This window comes from Lacerta agilis, chromosome 7 (assembly GCF_009819535.1).
Source record: "Lacerta agilis isolate rLacAgi1 chromosome 7, rLacAgi1.pri, whole genome shotgun sequence".
NCBI lineage: Eukaryota > Metazoa > Chordata > Lepidosauria > Squamata > Lacertidae > Lacerta > Lacerta agilis.
In genome coordinates this window covers 47,726,822-47,733,405 of record NC_046318.1, presented here as the reverse complement: position 1 = coordinate 47,733,405, position 6,584 = coordinate 47,726,822, and the positions used below count along the sequence as shown (strand labels likewise).

The 6,584-nt window shown below is 40.0% G+C and overlaps 1 long non-coding RNA gene across 1 annotated transcript; it reads right to left on the bottom strand.

Moving 5' to 3' along the window:
- Nucleotides 1-687: 687 nt before the first annotated feature.
- On the bottom strand, nt 688-6,117 carry LOC117049380. The gene is made up of 3 exons (XR_004426980.1): nt 6,020-6,117; nt 1,678-1,867; nt 688-772 (listed from the first exon to the last, which is right to left on the bottom strand). It is a non-coding gene; the product is annotated as an uncharacterized LOC117049380 (long non-coding RNA).
- Nucleotides 6,118-6,584: the final 467 nt, after the last annotated feature.

Below are 6,584 nucleotides of genomic sequence, written 5' to 3'. Positions count from 1 at the left end.
GTTGTTAGAGCAAATTAACCAGGCTGATCAAGAAGAGCCATCTGATTTGACTGGATCTGCATGGCATTTTTGGTGAGGGGAAAGGGAGAAAAGAAGAAGGAAAAGTTCAGCACTATTTGATATTGAGCATTATCAGCACATTACTGTATTGTAGGCCTTTTGTGCTATATAATAAACGGAGCTGTCGATAAGTTAGCAAACCTCATTATCATAATGCAAAGCAATTACACCGCACTGTTCATTTTCAAAGCACTCTACAAAATTAATTTGTTTAATCAAACACATTTTAAAATTGTGAGACACCAATTTTCCTCATCTTTATTATGCTTCTGGTCCCGTGGCCATATTAACTGAACACTTAATATTCATTTTCTAGCTAACATTTAGGTTCAAGCTAATTTTAATGATTGACTAGAAACGTTTAGTATGCAATAATGTTGCTCCAGCTTACAGGCAGGCTGAAATCATTTCACTTTGATAAAGTACCAGTCAATGTGCAAACAGAGTCTCCAGGGCACATACAGAGTTCTTGAACCAGCAGCGAAATGGCTTGCTCATAGCATGTTTACTATATTTGTGGGTGAACAGCTTTTTATTTTCATTTCATTACACTGATTTCTGATAGTTTTATTATGCATACAGGACTCTAAATTAGGTGGTACTGGGTGTTCGGACCGGCTCTACATGGTGGCTACCTCACAGGAATTCATTATGTAAGTTGACACCTGCCTCTTTCTTCATCAGCTGCAGAGTAGATATCTATCAGTGCAAACTGTTGAGAGAGAGAGAGAGAGATCAAGTGATTTCTAGGCCTCATTTGATGTAGACAGGGATGTTTTTAATCATTATGTGGACATCTGAGTCTAGCTACCTTTCATTGCAACATAAAATGTTGTCCACAACAAAAACTATTCAGTCAGAATTCCCGAAGCGTGACAGTTCATTATTTTAAGCAGCAATAAGAAATGGATTCTTCTCCTGTCAATCAAGCAGACATAGTTGGTTGCATCTTATGCCAACTTAACTCAGGTTGCTCAGGTAACTGTTGACTGTGGCCACCTGGAATTAAATTAAAGTGAATTTTTCTTCACATCTGAATTCCTGTTTAGAATTTGATAGCTCCGCCTTCCTGGTCAAAAACTAATTTTGAAGTAGATCCACTTTGAGAATCAAGTGAGGGGCAGAACCTCATTCTGTATCAATTGCAAAATGGTCAGCTGCTATTGTCACATATACTGCTCGTCCATGCCCTCTTTTGTCTCTAGGATTGGCAACTAAGGAAGGGTGGGTGGGATGACTGCACCCATCAGGATTTGGCTCCAGCAACATCAGCTCTCAAAGCTTGTTTTATTTACGCAGACCATATTGTCCATAGTGTTTCAATGCTGCTGTTTTGAGTGTACATTTGCACCATGTTAGGGTGGCACAATTCTAGTCACAATTCAATTTACCAGTTTATGGCAGAAGTGTATTTGATTTCCCACAACCTTTGCTATTCTCACTATTTCTTCTTAGCAGCACACAGTTTTATGGGGAAACCCAGCCAGATGGGCAGGGTATAAATAATAAATTATTATTAAATTATTATAAATTATTATTAACTGCTTGATTTTCAGAAGCAAGACCTCGTGGGTTTAAAATGAGAATTGCCCCCTCTAAATCAACTTGCTAACTCACTTATCTCTGGATTACATTGTCTCCTATAGATTATTTATTCTTGTTGGTTGTTCATTCATCTCTCGTTTCATGGAACATGGATTGTCCTATCTTGCCAGCAATTGTTCATTTGTGTCTGACAGCTTTGCTTTGACTTTGGTTCTTCTTAAGATCCCTGGGGCAGCTTGACCTAGAAATATCCAAACGGCAGCTGAAATCAAAAGAGGTCAAGATTAGTAGTTTCCAGAGCGATTGCAGAATAACATTAAGCGTAATGGGTTTTAATTTATAGAGATCTGACTAATAAGTGACATGCAAATGGTTCCCTTAAAGCTACTAGGCCTTTTATTAGTCCATTTTGATGCAGCCTACAAACATTACTTTGTCGAGTTCAATACCATGATTTCATCATCCACTGATGCCAGCGGTGGGAAACCTGTTGCCCTCTTGTCATTGCTGCACTGCAGTGCCCATTATCCCCATTAACTCCCATTAACTATCCATTATCACTTGTGCTGCATAAGAACTAGAGATGACTGCGTCTTCCAAAGATTTGGCTTAAGATTTTTTCATCACCATCCAATCCCTCATGGGTAGAAATCATGGAAACATGCCTGGAACCAACCTGAAAATCTTGGAAGGCTTGTGCACTGCTCTATCTATGTTGTGTTCACACTCTCACACCCAAGCTCTTAACCCTAACCATCTCTTCCCTTCCCTTCTCTTGGTGCAGCAGGAGCAACAGAGGCTGTGTATACACCATGCCTTTAAAACATATTCAAAGCATATCCCTTCCCCCTCAAAAGAGTCCTGGGAACTCTAGTTTACTCTTCACAAAGCTACAGTTCTGATAATTCTTAACAAACTGCAATTCCCTGGATTACTTGAGGAGAGGGAGTGTGCTCTGAACATGCTTTGTGACACTTACACAACCAGAAAGGGCAGAGAGGGGCTCCCCCCCCTTCCCTCCCATCACACAGCCCAAGTGACAGAATAGGAAGAGCCCCTGCAAGGATTTCACCTTCCATAGTGCTCTGGGCCACGTCCTGCTATTAGTGTGGGAAACCTGTCTTAACAGAGTGATGGGATGTGGAGTGGGAGTGGATTCTTATGAACTCCGACTCCAAAGCAGACTCACCTGATCTGCACTAGCCAGATCAGAACAAGAGTCCACTTTGGAAACTGCAGTCCATCAGATTCCATTATACATTATAACCACACCTCCTGTAGTACACATACTGACTTTAAAAAAGGAGGAAAAATGGCATATGTTGACTTAAAACCACTTTTACCAGTTATTTCCAGTACCAAACAAAAAGTTAAATTTGTTTGTATGTTGCAGAGGCAGTAAGTGAGGAAGGATTGCAGCTGAATAAAGCATTTGTTTGGAAGGCAGTGTTCAGCTTTTGTTCATCAGAAATTCAAATAGAAGAGTAAATTATTCATATTATGACCAGAATACATATCTGCTCACACAGAGAACAACAATGTCAATAATTATGTTTTATTACTCCATCTGTCTTATAGCTGTACCGTTCCCTTCCATACTTTGGGGGGGGGGATACAGAATGAAAAATCTGATATATGCAGGACAGTTAGCACACCTGTATATTTGCATGTAAGTGTGCAGGAATGAGCAAATCTATCAACTTTGCTTTCTCTAAATTTTTCATTTTTCTGCCCTTAAGTTCAGTTATCCAGATTTCACATCAGTTTGCATTATTATTTTTTACGTCCTCATCATCAGCATTTTAGGCAAACTTCTTCTCATGTACACAGTGCAGTTTTGCCTAATATACATATTTTTGCAAAGCCACTTCCTCTAATACATTTTTTAGTAATAGTCTCATTTTTATGCACACTTTACCTTATTATTTGTATTTTTGTACACATTACTTGGTTGGAGAATTGTGTTGCAAAATTCAAAGAAATGCAAATTTCAAAACGTGGCTGTGTTTCAATTTGCGTATTGGTTCAGAAATGGCAAAATAGGTATGTGCCCTTAAATGTGCATACAAATTTAATTTCTACATCATCCATGTGTAGGAGTGAGCATTTCTCAATCAGAAGGCTATTTTGCTTGTATAACGTGCATGTGCAAGACAGAGGAATGAGCTGACTACTACTGCAGAGCCCTGAGATAGCTCCTGCAGCAATTTGTACCCTACATTATTCAGACCCCTTTCTCCCTGACCTCACACAGAGCTTATAAAACTTCCAGGCTGCTACCACAGATGCAGTAATCCAGGGGTCAGCAACCTTTTTCAGCCATGGGCTGGTCCACCGTCCCTCAGACCATGTGGTGGGCTGGACTATATTTTTTTTTGGGGGGGGGGGGGTTGAACGAATTCCTATGCCCCGCAAATGCATTTTAAATAAAAGCACACATTCTACTCATGTAAAAACACCAGGCAGGCCCCACAAATAATCCAGAGATGCATTTTAAATAAAAGGACACATTCTGCTCATGTAAAAACATGCTGATTCCCGGACCATACGCAGGCCGGATTGAGAAGGAGATTGTCACACAGCCCTTAGGTTGCCTACCCCTGCTGAGTAATCTGAATTGTTTCTCTTTAGAATACATGTGTTTAAATTTCTAGAGTTAAAAGTATGCTTCACTCCTTTCAGCTAATTAGACCCCATATTAGGCCTGGCACTCAAACTTTGAGATGCAAAGTACCCTTTTAAGCATTGCATCCCATCAAATAGCTGTAATATATTGAAAATAGACTAGTAAGTAATATGTTAACACCAACATTTTTTAAAAAAGTTTAGGCAATATATTGTAATTGATTTTTTTCAAAGAATAAATTTTAAAGCATCCCTGTTCTTTTGATTTAGTACCAGTTTGAGGATTCCATTGCTTTTTCTTCAGCCAAAGTATAATCACATTTGAATTATAGCCTTCTAGGGGACCTATGGTTGTGGAAATGTGAAGGTACTGCTTTACAGTGTCTCCACTAATGGTGGCCTTCTGTGGTGATTTAACACATTCTAATAAATCTTTCTCAGACTGCAATGACCCAAGGCTAATTTTGACAGCAATATTACGGTAAGTCAGATAATTTTATCAGAGCCTTGAGCAGTTCTGTTAGTTTACTCTTTCTGATGTCTTGTATTATATTAGTTCCTCGTGTGTGGGACCTGTGGCCCTCTAGAGGTGTTGTTGGACAACAACTCCCATCATCCTTAACACTCCATCATCTCTAACCGTTGGCCATGCTGGCTGTAGCTGATGAGTCCAACAATATTTGGAGGGTCACAAGGACCTGGTCTCTGTTTAGCATGTCTGCAACAAAAGGAGAGAATTTATGAGTTGTGGAACGCTCTCCCCAGGGAGTTGTATCCATCTCCCATGTGGATGACATTTAGACAGAAACTGAAGACAAATCTGTTCATCCAGGCTTTTGAGGCATGAATGTCAACTGAAATTTCAGTATCTAACATTGTGTGTGTGTGTGTGTGTGTGTGTGCGTGCATGTGTGTGTATTTATAAATGTATTTTTAGATACTTTTATTGTATCGATTGTTTTTCCTGTGTTGTTCATCATCCTAGACTCCCATGGAAAAGGCAGTATGGAAATTAATAAGAATAATAATAATAATAATAATAATAATAATAATAATAATAATGGTTATGATAGTGGTGAGGTTGGTGGTGATGGTGATGACAGGGGCCTATAAGCAGACATTCCTACCAATAGTGAAGCAGAGTAGAATGGAAAATGAAACAAATAAACCCCAGAATTTTAGCTGTAAAAATAAAAAAGGGAATCAAATAATCAGCTCTGAATGAAATTTCACTTTGTAACGCATGTGTTTAATCCATAACTCACTTGTTTGAATTAGGTACCTGGAAGAACCTGTACAGGTCATTAAAGGGTTACAGGGAAGAAGGGAAGAAGAGAGCAGTCAAACTGACAGATTGAAAATATACTGGTTGTCCAATCTGTATTAAAAAGACACAAATACACATTTTAGCAGTGTTTCCATGAAAGCCTCCAGCAGTCTTAGTCGACATCATCCCACACAGAACCCTTCAATCACAGTGATAATGGCAAGCAAAGGCAATGAGTCTGTAAAAGCAAGTGAACATACTTGTTACCTGGACTCTGGTAGTTCTTTTTGTCTGTGAGTTTCCTTTGCTGTTTCTTGTGTGCAAAAGCAAATCAGTTTCTCTCGTCCTGCTTATGAGTGGCTAGTACCCAAGTCTGATCAGCTGCTCAGTTCCTCATGACATCCTACTGATGTTTAAGACTGACAGCCATCTGCTCACCTGGTCACGCCTGCTGTGCCATTTTGTAATTCTGTTTAGTTTTAAATAGCAGTGAGGCTGCGGCAGAGCAGCTTTGAAACTTACCCTTGGGGAAAAGTTGACAGGAGCTGAACAGCTTCTGGTTCACAATGAATCACCCCAAAGGGTCAAGGGCAGGGAAGAATGAGTCAATGAAAATGCAGGGAGACCTGGCAGAAACATAGAATCATAGAATTGTAGAAGTTGGAAGGCACCTTGAACGCCATCTAGTCCAAATTCCCCGCAATGCAGGAATCTTTTGCCCAATGTAGAACTTGAACCCATGGTCCTGAGATTAAGAGTCTCATGCTCTCCCAACTGAGCTATCCAACTCTCGACAGAAGAAAATACATGGATCAAATACCTCTCAAGAGAGATGTTGTCTATAGATGTTTATCTTCTAATGACAGAAGTATCTGAGCCAAGATGAGTGAGCTTCAGTGCCTGGTTTTGAAGGAAAGCATGGAAAGAACCAGTGGGTCAGTGGCTTCCTTGTCCTGCTCAGTGCCGCTTCGCTTGGGTGCTGCTTGAGGCAGCTGCCTTACCCTGTGTGACTGGTGGGACACCTCTGTTTATCTCTAGATACAAACTCTATAGAAAAGGCAGGGAGGGGCATGCTGGCAATGATGGC